Source organism: Chelonia mydas, chromosome 3 (assembly GCF_015237465.2).
Source record: "Chelonia mydas isolate rCheMyd1 chromosome 3, rCheMyd1.pri.v2, whole genome shotgun sequence".
Taxonomy (NCBI): domain Eukaryota; kingdom Metazoa; phylum Chordata; order Testudines; family Cheloniidae; genus Chelonia; species Chelonia mydas.
The window spans coordinates 165,546,668-165,560,671 of NC_057851.1; the positions used below are offsets into that span (position 1 = coordinate 165,546,668).

Sequence of the window (14,004 nt, forward strand, 5' to 3'; positions counted from 1 at the left end):
CTTTGTTAAGCTAAATAGACTGAGCTTCTTGAACCTGTCACTATAAGGCATGTTTTCTAATCCTTTTAATCATTTTCATACCTAATTTCTGAATCCTCTCCAATTTAACATCCTTCTTCAATTGTGCAAACAGTATTACAGCAGCAGTCACACCAGTACCAAATATAGAGGAAAAATAACCTCTCTACTCCTAGTCGAGATTCCTCTGTTTATGTACCCCAGGATCATATTATCTCTTTGGCCTCAGCATCACATTGGGAGCTCATGTTCATCTTATTATCCACTACAACCCCCACATCTTTTTCAGAGTCACTGCTTCCCTGCATAGAGTCCCCCCTCCCGTAAGTATGGCCTGCATTTTGGTCTCAGGTGTTCTATTCCGCTGCTTCAGTATCCTGACATTACAAATAGTCCCCACCTTCCATGAACAGTGTTAAGAAGAGGACTAAATCAGTGGAAAAGATACAGGGGGAAAGCTGGTGATGCAAATTGTTCCCCTCTCCCTATCGCTACCCCTGTTGCCAGTTCCTCTACAAAATATCTATGCAACCCATCCATCTGTTCAGGGAAAGAGGGAGCGCTAAGGAGCAGGGGGAAAAGTCAGGGGACACTTCCTCTGTGGGACATGTGACTTCTACTGTACAACCTTTAAACCACATATAAATATAAGGAATTAGCTAATGGTGCGGCATTAGCTTTTGATCTGGAACTCCAGTTAGTGGGCTCAGAGAGCAATGGACAGAATCCAACAGCAATGTAGCATCTGGGCTGGCCATGGTGCCATTTCTGGGGAAACTGGGAGGAATGTGCAGGGGGTGGTGTTTGATCAGAATCTCTACAGGGTTTACGCCAGTGATTCTTTCAGACCTCAAACCTCCATGGGGAAAATCTAGCCCTGCAACTTCTCTCTGGCTTCACTGCCATTCCCTTTTCTCTAGTCTGTCCAAAATGCTGCTGTTAAAGTCATATTGCTCTGCAGTGATTTCCTGTCTTTTACCCCCAAATTCACGCTCAAATTCAAACTCCTTATTCCCACTTGCTAAATCATACATCACCTTTCTTATCCTATTGTGGTAACATAATGTACAAATCTAAGCTTTGATAGAGGAAGAATTTATTTCTAACATTTTTAAGCCATGCTTAAAACCTTCATTTCTTGCAAACTATGTGGGGCTGGGCCATAGCTCCACACACAGCAATGGGAGTCAGGGGAGTTATGCTGATTTACACCAGCTTAGCATCAGACTGCTATTTACTGAAGAGTTCTACAGTACTCTGGGTGGTGCATTTGGAGCTGCCTGCAGTAAATGATGAATACTATATCCTGACTGCTGTTGTGATATTTACTGTGTGACTATATTGGTTTAGTTTAATAGCAGACTGTTGGAAACAAACATGAAGGCCATACAATGACTCCAGATAAGATAAGATATCCCTCAAACTCCTTGTTACAAGAAAATGCAAGAGCCATTCACTCTGAAGCCCTGTCTTTTCCGACACACTTCGCCAGATGTGTCTCTGTCCCTGTGAAGTTGTGATGTGGGGGAGGCAGTGGGAGAATCAGAAGACTCAGAGTTTAAAGAGAGACACTCTCTCTCACACACAAGAAGAGAGACAAGATTTTGAGACTGAGAAGCCAATGCATTCTGTGTGGAGGTCAGGGGGAAGTGAGACCTACCAGGAGGATGGTTGAAATCAAGGTAGGATAGACATGCATGTAGAATTTTCATTGTTTTAAAAATCCCCCTTTCTCTTAGATCCTTTGTTGGCTAAATAAACAATACTTTTGTTTTAAGAAGACTGTTTTGGGTAATTGTAATCCACTGATCACAGGCTCCCAAAGAGAACTACAGGTACCAAATTCAGTCAGACCTGCAGGGTAAGCGCTGTTGATCTACAGGGTACAGAAGCCTGGTCTAAGAGTGGGAGAACTGCAGGATTCCACTCAGAAGAGGTAAAGGCACATGGCCTGATTCTTGAGAGGGTGCACTCAGAGACCAATAATGGGTCAGAACTGCAGCTAGCCATGTAAATGTAACTCTTTGGATCTGAGAACCTTTAACTTTCGTTCACCTTTTTACTGTCCCCCTCTCCCTTCCCTCCCCCCCCGCCCCCACAGTCTTCAATCAGATAATGTATTTGGAGCTGGAATCGTTTTGCCATGTCTTACTTATTTTTATTGTATCCTAGAGCTATTTGCAGGAATAACATTCTTCCATCCACCTCAGTCTTTTAAATTTAAGCATAGTTCAGCTTTGTGCTGAGGGAAATTCTTTAATTAGTATTTTACAGTCTATTCCCAAACAGTCATGGAAATAGAAATTACCTTGATTGATGCAATTGAGATACTGATATAGAAGCTGTTATTTTCAGTCACTCAGTTCAGCACTAATAGTACAAGCACTTATATACTGCTTTATGTAATCCAATAACAACCATAACTTGCCAACACCCATGCAGGTAAATAAGTTTTATTATGATTATAATAGTGAAGTTAAGGGACTGAGGAAGTTAAGGTAAATTTTCAGCAGGGCTAAAGCCCAGCATCTCTATTTGTGAGCACAGTGCCTCCTGGAACTGTTGTGGAGGCAATGCAACGTCATACCAAATCCGAACAGGGAGTTGTCTAATAGCTGGGAAGAAGGGTGGCCTTGTTCTTAAGGCATTGGACTAGACCTCAGGAGGTATGGGATCAGTTTGTGGCTCTGCAACAGACTTCATGTATGAGCATGTGCAAACCACTTGGTCTGTTTGTTCTTCAGTTCCCCATCTGTAAAATGGAAATAATAATACTTCGGTTCTTCAGCCTACTGACTGTTCCATAATAATTGGTTCTTACTATGTCCATGCACAGCGTTTAGCATAAAAGAGCCCTAGTCTCAGTTGGCCTCACTCGTGAGGGCTCTTTGAGTGCCCAGGACTGAGAGTCCCCTTGTTACCCCTGCCTCAGTGAAAGAGAGACTTACATGTGCTTCACTGGGTGTCAGCTTGCTGGTGCCTCCAGTCTGTTAGCCACCCAAACAATCTCCTCTGGGCTCTGCTGGCCCTTGCTTTGCAGGTTAATGATAGATGTACCCCAGTCCCTAGACCCCTTTGAAATATTCCCTGTAGTGTCCTGCTCCTTCTCAACTGAGCACTCAGCATAATATCAGGTCTCTTATCCCCAAGGGAACAGTGTACCGTGTACATATATACAGTGTATATATACTTTATAGAGTATCTGTACATAGATTTCACAACAATATTAATGAGAATCATGACCCTGACTTTCATTTAAGAAGTCACATGATATTCTTTGGTGAGCCAGAGTCAGGATATTCTTGTCATCCCCTTTACTGGTTGACATTGAGGGGCCCTTAGGGTCACAGCATTCACATCAAAAACCTGATTATAAGAGTAATGCTCATCCAATCAGGGAAAAGAACCAGTATCATGTTACTAATGTGATCAATCACAACTAAGCAACATAGCTCAAATTAAACAAACTCACAAAAATTGTGTCAAATAACTTCCAGCCCTTTGAAAGTGAGGAAGTATGGTAGGGGATGGTCCAGTAGTTACGAATGAGGAAATCTGGACTGAATTCTCTCCTCTGCATCAGAATGCCTGTGTGACCTTGGGTGAGTCACATAGGCCCAGATCTTCAAGAGTATTTAGATGTTCAATTCCCATTGAAGTCAATGGAAGATAGGCTCCTAAACACCCTTATCTCCTATTGACTTCAGTGGGAATTAAATGCCTAAATGAAGATGTGGGCCTTAAAATATCTGTTCTTCTGTTCTCCATTTTCTGAAGGGGCAATAGCACTTTTGTGCCCCACAACAGTGTTGTGAGGATAAATGCATTAAAGATTGTGAGGCACTCAGATAAAGAAATTTGTGAAAATTGCAATCTGATATTCCATGAACAGTAAAGAGGTAAAATTTGTTAAATTAACCATGTTGCAGATTGCTTGCTAAATCACTCTTGAAGGGAAAGCAGACTCCAACTGAGCAAAACACCGAAGAACCTGCTTAACTTAAATAAAGCCCATGAATATTCCTATTGTTTTCTATTCTAAAGTCCTAATGATGTCGTACTTAAGTACTGTGCTGAACAGTGATCTTAAATTGCTCCATACCTTTAGAGTTATTCAGAAGTTTCTCCACTTCAAGGTTATGTTTTGTTCTCTCAGCCTTGCTACTTTTGACACTTCTATTCAGATACCAGGAAAGAGAGGTGCAGATATAAGTGCAAAATAAGATAAAGATAAAAGAACAGTGTATAAAACCAATAATGGCTTTCTGTATGTTTTGTAATAACTTAACACTTGCCATACTAGATCAGACAAATGGTCCATCTAGTCTGCCATCCTGCCTGCAACATTGGCCAGTACCAGAGGAAGCCACAAAACAAACATAATGAACAATTTAGGAATAACATCCTGACAAAGACACTTTTCCCCCAACCCTCCTCTGTTAGTGGTTGTCTTACTAGGAGGGTTTCTATCCATTATACATTTTTATCCTGTGTTTTATAAATGTCCCTAAAAGGTGACTAAGCTCTTGGACTCAAAGGTATCTTATTACAGTGAGTTCCACGAGTGAATTAATGTTGTACAAAAATTCTCATCAGTTTTAAATTTGTTGCCTTTAAGTTACTCAGTAGAAATTTCTCAGCATTTCTCTACCCTACACCCACCAAGACACCAAAATAATCTCCAGCAAAGTAAATGGAACAATGCTTTAGCACAAAATTCTCTGCTTCCAAACAGCTTGCTAGCTAATTCAGAGTCAAAAAAGAGATTCTTTACCAATTCTATAGGTTAGTGGGATGTAAACTTCTAGATTCTTCTTGATACATTTTTGTTTAACTAGAACCAAGGTTTTCTCTTTCGGTGTCCTGTTGTAACATCACTTTATCTCTTAAGTTGAACAATAGCATTTTGACAGAGTTCTGTCATTTGCCTCTGCTTCCTGTTTGTTATCCCATAGGCGCCAACTGATGGGATAGTCAGGTGCATTTAGCAGCAAAGCTTCTGACAACCTTTTTTTCCCAAGGGAGGCTGTTAAATTGCCCCTCTGCTAATTTTCTTGCAATCCAAGAATTGGCAAATTGGAAGCCTGCACCTGGTTCTCAATTTGCATTATGGGAGCAGAATCCACCCTTTTCTTTTTGATGAGTTCTGAAGCCTGAACACACTCCTCCATTTTATTATTTTTGCCTTCCAAACAGCTGTCATTCCAAGAGGCTGATTTGCCTGAGCTGTCTCCTCTCCCTCCAGAGAATTTATAAGTGCATTTAAAGTTCTAGTTTTATTACTCAAGGCTCTAATACCCTGAACACTTTTGTCCATTTTCCTCCCTATTTTGCTAATGTGTATTGCAAGAACAGTCTCTTTTTTTTTTTTTTTTGGGGGGGGCGGGGTCTGCTGACAGAACTAAAGTGAATAAGGGCTGACAAACAGTGTTTGTGAATAAGGGTGCTGGGCCAGTAGTATACAGCAGATACAATATTCAGCAATATTCACCAGTATTCAATGAACAGCTTGTTTGCCAAATACTTTTTATGGAATTCTGCAAGTTTATTATTCAATGAGTGCTACTGAAGTTTATCACAACAGATTCAACTAACATTTTTTCCTGCTATCTGACCAGCTTTAGTAAATAACAGCCATCCTGCTCTATGTTTAAAATTAAATTTTCTTGGTAAAGAAGACCAGGATATGGGGTGGCAGATTATTTCACACCCGCCTACGGCAGAGCTTTTATCTTTCTCTGAACCTTCTGGTTCTAGCTACTGCCAGAGCCAGGGTACTGGACTGGAGAGATCAAGGGTTGGCAACCTTTGAGAAATGGTGTGTCAAGTCTTCATTTATTTACTGTAATTTAAGGTTTCGCGTGCCAGTAATACATTTTACATTTACAGGAGCCGGTGGACGGAAACCCAGACTGGCAGCGGACTGAGCGGGGCCGGCGACCGTGACCCCGCCTGGCAGGGGCTAGTGGACGGAACCCCAGACCAGCAGTGGGGGCTGAGCTGCTCAGCCTGCTGCCGGTCTGGGGTTCCGTCCGCCGGCCCACTCAGCCTGCTGCTGGCCTGGGGTTCCATCCATCCAGGCCGGCAGCAGGCTGAGTGGGGCCGGTGGCTGGGACCCTAGCTGGCAGCAGAGTGCCACTAAAAATCAGCTTGCCACAGGTTGCTGACTCCTGGGGTTTGATCCAGTATGGCAATTCTTAACTTCCTAAAGGGATTACTTTAATTGTTTTCAAAAGGATGGTGTTTTAGGACTTGTTTATACGGGGATATCCAGGAAAATGAATCTGAATTATCTAAAGCTGTGAATTTGAAGTGGTTTCATTAAACAACATTAAAACCCCATGTGGATGCTGTTGTTGAGAATTAAGATGGCCTTCATTTTGGTTTAGCTTAGGTCATTTTGAAAGTAAATTAAATTCAGCTGAGTTAAGGACACCTTAATTCTAAATGAGGGTGTTCACACAGGGGTTTAATGCAGTTTAACTACTCTACTTCATATTCACAACTTTAATTAATTTAGATCAATTTTCCTGGATGTTCCCATGTAGACAAGTCCTTAGTTAGGCTTTGGGTTTTTGCAGTGTTCAAAAGGTACCATATGTTTCTGTTCAGATAGCTTTGACAGCATGAATGAAAGCAGAAGAGCCAAACTGTTATTGGTAGATGGTACTGGATGAGAATTCCATTTATATGCAGAGACATCAGCTGATTCATTACTCTTACACTACAAAGAATGAACTTTTGAACTGAGGGTGTTAACTATGATTGTGCTCCTGCCTGTACTACTGCCCCAAATGAAAAATGCTTTTAAATTCAAGAGTGCCTGGAAGCATCACTACAGTTATGGTTGTCTGAACATATCTATAGGTCTTTATTTTGTCAAGGGTTTACAACTAAATATTTTCTTTGTACAAAAACTAAAGCATATAAAATCTCATCTTAGCAGTATTTTCTGCTTGTCTTTATTTTGCAGTTCTTGTCTCCCCTCCCTGCCTCCATCTATGCTAACACTGGTTCATCGTAGATACTACTTTTGTACTCATACATAGTTTTGATTTTTAAAATTAAATGTAGCATGCTGAGGAGAAGCCCTTAGTAGAGAGGAAACAGTCTAGTGGTTTCATCCAGTGACTGGTAGCTAGATTGCCTAGTTTTTATTTCTGACTCCTGCACCAACTTGATATGTTTATCTATCTATAATTAACATGGGTACCATGAGTGTTAACTACCTCACAGGGATATTTGGTGGCTTAGGGGATGATTTTTCAAAGGCATTAATGAAAATGAACCTCCATCTCCCCCTTAATTGATATTTGTAAAGCATTTTGAGCTCCTTGGATGTAGATTCGGGCAAATAATTAACAATTGCATGTCTTTCTATTAGATCATGATAAGTTCATGGGCAATTTGTCTCACATTCTTTCATTATTCAGATGTACTTGCCAAATAACTGCTTTGAATAATTCATGATCTGCAGATTGTTTTCAAGTAATTTGTTACAAATATTTAAAATGTGCGTGGTTTTGATTACACTCATGGGTCAGACAGTATATTTCTGTTTCCAGATCAGAATTAGGTTTGTCAGTTCAAAGCCTCATGATTACAAAATCAGAATGAATTTTCTCCAGCTATTCTGCAGTAAGCACATAACATGCACTCTCTCCACAAACATTCCTGATGTTAAACTCATTTGCTGCTATATTTACAGGAAATCAAAGGCGCGCAAACATAATTAAGCCAAAATAATTTCCAATTTTGAAAGAATATTCGCAAACAAATTCTTAGCCATCTTTGTCTGCCCTTATCACCTTTCGTGGAATATCAGTGTAGGTATGTTGCTGGGGTGACTCGACAGAAAGAAAGCAGCGGTGACCAGTTGGAGTTTTTTCAATAGGAGTAAAAAATCAAAACCAAGTTCCCAGAAGCAAAACACACACACACACACACACCCCAAGATTTCCCAAACAAGGGAACTTTTGTTGTTGTTGGGACCCCTTTGTGTCAGCTAGGCTGGTGCAGGGGAACTGTAGAGGAGACATATGCTGAGCCCCATTGATTCTGTGCTCCCTCAAAACTTTATGGAGGCCATTAAAGCAGTGGTACAACTTAGAGCTGACCTAGCTTGGGCTGGTGGCTGAACTGGCCCACACAGCACCTGAATAGGCAAGTTGCAATCCCAACTTCCCTCTGTGCAAGTGTGAGTCTGCCCCGCTAAGGTTCAGAGACAAGACGGGTGAGGTATTACCTTTCAGTGGACCAGCGTCTGTTGGTGAGAGACAAGCTTTTGAGCTTCCATCAGGAGCATAGATACCAGAGCCCACGCACTTAGCATCCAGGCCCACCCCCTAGCCCCACCTCTGCTCCGGCCCCAGTGCTAGCCCAGCCCAGACCTGGAGGACACCACACTTCGGGTGCACACACCCCCGGCCCGACCGGAAGGGGAAGGACAGCAGCAGAGTGCCTGACAAGTGGGCTGTGCACGCACGCGTACCTCAGCAGGAGGAGGGTGATTGGCCGGACCGGCAGCAGCAATCATCAAAAAACGTAGGCCTGCCACCTCAGGCAGCGGAGCCCAGCATGGGGTGGGGCAACAGGACAGGCGCTGGGAGCCGTGCGCACTGGAGAGTGGCGTCTCCATCATCCCCCCACAAGGCTGGCTGGAGGAGGTGGGCAGAGCCGGGCCCCTGATCCCTCCTGCCCCTCTGTTTCCCCCTCCCCCAGTCACTGCTCACCCACCCAAAGTCGGGGCCCACCCAAATGTCTCATGCTAGCTATGCCACTGGCTTCCACAGAGCTCTTCTTCAGGTCCGGGAAATGTATTCAGAATGCCATAGCTAAATACAAGGTGAACCAGGTTGTTCAGCATTAGTAGTTAACACACATTTGAAGGGACCATTCAAGGTGAAGTGTCTTATTCACATCCTCTCCAGTCATGGGTTGGAGGGGTGTGGATTTAGTGGATTGTTGTAAAAAGCCATAAGTCCAGGCTCTCTCTAGATTTTAAGTGTCTCTACCAAAGTTATGAATTTAAGCTCAAGGGCTTGTCTTTTGAAAGTGTTGTGCAGGTTCCTTTGAGGATGAGGACTGCGAGGTCCGATATGGAGTGATCGCTTCATGAAAAGTGTTCGCCCACACGTGATGTGATGTGTTTTTTATCTTATTTTCTGTGTGAGTTCATTTGAGCGTGTAGTGATGTCTCATTTCATCCACGTAGTTGTTATTGGGGCATTTAGTGCACTGGACACCCTATGTTGTGATAGGCATGTGTAGTAGGACCCTAGGGTTCACTCCATTACCTGGGTGTGGATCTCAGGCATTTTTCACCTTCTCTCTCTACATCAGACCTATTTGTAGGCCTTTTCCTGGGCACCTGTGCAAAGGGGGTGGGGGAGGAGTGAAATGTTTAACCTCTTGTATACCTTGCCACACTGTTTTTATTATTGAGTGGAAATTACTTTTGCTCTGTTGAACAAAACTGAACATGAAGCTAATTGCAGAAACCTTGTAACAGTCAGAGAATCAGAGATAAACAAGCACTTACACCTGTGATTTTTCAGAGTTCTCCATAAGTGCCCAGCACTCTTTGGGCGGAGCTGAGTGCCTTCAGTAGGCCCTAATGGCCCAGCTCTTCTATTGTTTAGAGCCTAAGGGCCATGTCCTCAGCTGATGTAAATCTTCACAGCTGCACTGCCTTGAATGCAATAATGTCAATTTTCTCCAGCTGAGCCTCTTTCCCTAGGTGTTTTTGTCCTTAAAAATATGCTAAATGTAGCTGAAATATTTTCAGGAAAAACACTTTACAAATCACAACCCTCTGCATGCACACAAGACTTGATGTGAACTGGAAAACACACATTTTGTTTGAACTCTGTAACTCTGATCTGAATTATTTTGAAGCCCATTTCTATTTGTAATTTTCATTGTTGTTACATCCATCTAACAAAATGATAGGTTTCAGAGTAGTAGCCGTGTTAGTCTGTATCCGAAAAAAGAAAAGGAGGGCTTGTGGCACCTTAGAGACTAACAAATTTATTTGAGCATAAGCTTATTTGAGCTTATGCTCAAATAAATTTGTTAGTCTCTAAGGTGCCACAAGTACTCCTTTTCTTCTAACAAAATGAGCTTCCTCCGGTGGCTGATTTTAACACCTGCAAACTCCCATGGTTTTGTAAACTAGTGATTAAAATATCTGCATTGTGTTAAAAGATGTGAGTTCATATCCTGTTAGAATGGCCAACCTAAACAAGAGACAAATAGGAATAACTTGGCTTCTTCTTGGAGTTATAAATGTACAGATGGGAGCTCGGGTTAGGGAGCAGGGAATGTAGCCCTAATTTCTTAATGTTTAATTTGTCCATTGAATGGCTAATGTGTTCCTAGCTTTGATTTGAATTGAATTAAATGATAGGGAAAATAATAATAATCAAAACAAAGTTAAACTGGTTTTAAACGTTTAGGTGGGTTACTTTAAAGATGCAAATCGGATTCTTTATAACCAACCTATAACAGCTAGAGGTAATGTGTTTATGATAATTTCAAACCTCTTATTACAATGATCTGATGTATAAAATTAATTTACTAAGTAACAAAGTTTTTGTCCATGAGAACATTTGTGGACTTCTCTGTTCAACTCTCTGGAACTCTGGGTCTATGGCTGATGACAGATTCCTTCCTTAGCCTCTTGTTAAGTGAACAGTTTGAACCAGTTGGGCCCTAATCCTGCAACCACTTTTTGAATGTAACTTTACACATCTTACTAGTGTAGTCTCAATGGAATCAATTGTACTATTTATCTAAGTAAAGTTAGTCACATGTTTCTGAGACTGGTGCCTACATTTGCTATGCACTGTGTCTGTTTCCCCTACAGATGGTTTTAGGCCCAATCCTGCAGCCATTCTACTTACAGAACTTTTTTTTTATTATTATTTTTATTTTTTTACATTACATCCTACTAGAAATCAGGAAAGGAATTTAATAGAAATAACACTGGTTGGTCATTTAGCATGGGGAAATCATGGCTATATCACAAAAATAAGTGTAAACATCATAGTAAGGGAAAGTGATGGCACACTACTTCAATTAATGGCAAGTTTCAGAATAAGCAGCAGATCTGTTGAGTAAGGTGGTTCCATTTTTACATGTTCTTCCTTACAAGCAGAACCACACTCATGTGGCTCCTCTCATTCCCCTCGGATCCCAAAGAACTGAGATGAAATGCTGCTCTTCCTCATAAATGCTCTGGGCTGATTCTCACAAAATTCAAAATGTTTGTTGCCTCTTCTATTCCATATCTACATTGATTCTCTTAGGCAAACAGTGAGAGACTCTGGGCTCAAATGCCAATGATAGATCAACTGTAACTGTCTGAGTTTCTCTCAACAAAAGTCAAATATCCTTCATTTTATAAATAAAAATTATTTTAAACCATTGAATTATATTTGACACTTTTAAACTATGTAAAACCTCACCCTGTAAGTCTTCTGTATAGAACAATATTTGTTAAAGTCCCTGAAGGAGAAAGGGATGGGATGGGCTGACAAAGAGCAGGGGAAAGATTTTCTCAAGTGTTCATTGCTGATCTAATGTTGCTGCCGTTGTCAATGAGAGTCTTACCATTTACCAGAATTAGGTCATTGCTAAGTACTTTCAGAAATTCTGCCATACGTTTTTTAATAATGAATCCTAAAAGTCATAGTTTATGTCACAGAAATCATGGCCAGGACAAGAAAACAGACCTAACAATAACACTAAGAATAATGTTGCACTATTGTAATGCAATAATTTTCTTCCTAAACTATACACAGCACTAGTAAAAGGCACTTCTGAATGGAGGGGAGCAACAAGCAAAATGGCACCATGCACAAAAGTGGAGGGTGTGAGGGGTGAATTTTGACCACTGTCTCCAGATTATGAAAATCATTATGGGATATTTAATGCCCATACAGAGCAGATGGGTCCTGGCTTGGCTTTTAAGATCTCATCATATGGTATCACTTACAGTAAACTACATAGTATTCAATCTATCAGCCTTGCAAGGATAAAAGGCTGAGTTCACCCTGTGAGTATCTAGTGAGTCTACGTATTTCAAATCTCATGATTTAAGGATAAAATGTTGACTCATTGAAGTTAATGGCAAAACTCCCATTAACTTAAATGGAGTCAGGCTTTCACTCTGGAATTTTAACTGATTATTAAGACTTTCCCTTTACTACTTCTGTTTCTATTTCTTTTTCAGTGTACTTTCTATCAGTGTGAATAAAATGCATCACAACTCTTTTTTAGCTTGATTTAGCTTATGCATTATATAAATTTGATATAGAGACCGGAGTTCTGTACTCCTGTTTAAAATGGCTCCCCTTCATTTGTCTTTATATCAGAAGAACAGTTTTATGAATTGTAAAAGCAAAAGTCCCTGATTTTTTTTAAAGCTGATTTAAAAAAAAAATCATCCTCCTTAAACTGTCTCCCTATACAATTTTTGTGACCTGAACCTGCAAACACACACTTAAGGGAGTAACTTTTAGTCCCACTACAGCCAATGCAGCTACTCAGATGAGGAAAGTTACTCACGTATAGAAATGTTTGACAGGATTTACTGTGAAGAAAACAGTTTTCTTTTAAAATGGCTGCTAAAGGCTCTGTGAGGTCATTGATAAGAGATTCAAGTTCTTTCTGTCTCAGAAGCCCAAAGCAGAGTAACCCTTCAAAATAGCTAGTTAAAATGGTTAGTCTTTCCTCCCACAAAGTTTTATACATCCAGGTTTTAATTAAGAGCATTAATGCTTCATTTTTCTCAGACGACTGTGCTCAGATACCTTCATGCTAGAGCCCAATTGACTGGAGAAATTGTCCTTATTTAGCTAATAGATGCATTCCATGATATAGTGCTTCCTCCATGTGACAATATTCTAGGCGATATTGTTGTACCAATAAAATAAAAACCAGCAGGATCTTATTAAAGGGAAAAAGGCAAAATACCACATTTATTGTGAATACAGAAAGAATCATAGTAAGCAGTTAGTTACAGCTGTAACATTCCATTCAATCTCATCTTTATTCACACATTCATTCATACACACACACACACACACACACACACAGGTTCTGCAAGGTTGTTATCATAGTAAGCAGTTAGGTATAGCTATAACATTCCATTCAATCTCATATTTATTCACACATTCACTCATACACACACACACACAGGTTCTGCAAAGTTGTTATCATAGTTACCAGCCTTAGAGTTGCTCATGCCAAGCCACTGGCCAGGTGGCCTGGACATGAGGAGGGAGCAGGGCCTTGTCAGATGCTCATCTGATGCTCCTGGAAGTTGGTTTGCAGAATCAGACCCCAAAGTTCTCACTTTTTAGAGTCTATTTTTATAGGAATTTCTTCCTATGCCAGTCTATGGGAATTGCTGCATCATGCTGTTGCTGAATCAATCAGCAGATGGCACATTCCTGACGGCTCCAAGATGTTATCTTGTTCTTTGGTTCTCCCATTCTTGAGGCTGTTGGGTGGATTCCAGTCTGGCCTCCGGGGGTCCTCTGGTTATTTCCACTTGACGCCTTCTTCAGCCGATGGACACTGGATTCTTAGGCTGGCACCTCCCTGATCATTCAGTTATTATCCACACCAAGCATCCATCCACATACATCCTCTATCTCTATTTTAATCACAATTGTTAATACAACAAAAGGGCGGGGAGTCTCTGGGTGCTGTTTCTGTTGTTAGAGTATTGCTTTGAGTCTCTGTGAATTGCTTTGAGAACAGACTCTGTCTTAGAATGTACTAACACAATTAGCAGCTTGCAAGTTTCACACACAGAGGGAGAGAAACAGTACCAAAAACCAAGAGACCTCTTAATTAGTAATACCCTGGAATTTAAACTATGGGGAATCAAACTCATTTGTGATTTTAATACAGAACTTCTTTAATATGATCCAACAATATGGGGCAAAAGTTCCTAGGAAAGGACCTCAAAAGGTA

At 40.9% G+C, this 14,004-nt stretch overlaps 1 long non-coding RNA gene across 1 annotated transcript; it reads right to left on the bottom strand.

The window, feature by feature from the left end:
• Positions 1-2,462: 2,462 nt before the first annotated feature.
• On the bottom strand, positions 2,463-5,984 carry LOC122465202. The gene is made up of 3 exons (XR_006289869.1): positions 4,793-5,984; positions 4,121-4,194; positions 2,463-2,770 (listed from the first exon to the last, which is right to left on the bottom strand). It is a non-coding gene; the product is annotated as an uncharacterized LOC122465202 (long non-coding RNA).
• Positions 5,985-14,004: the final 8,020 nt, after the last annotated feature.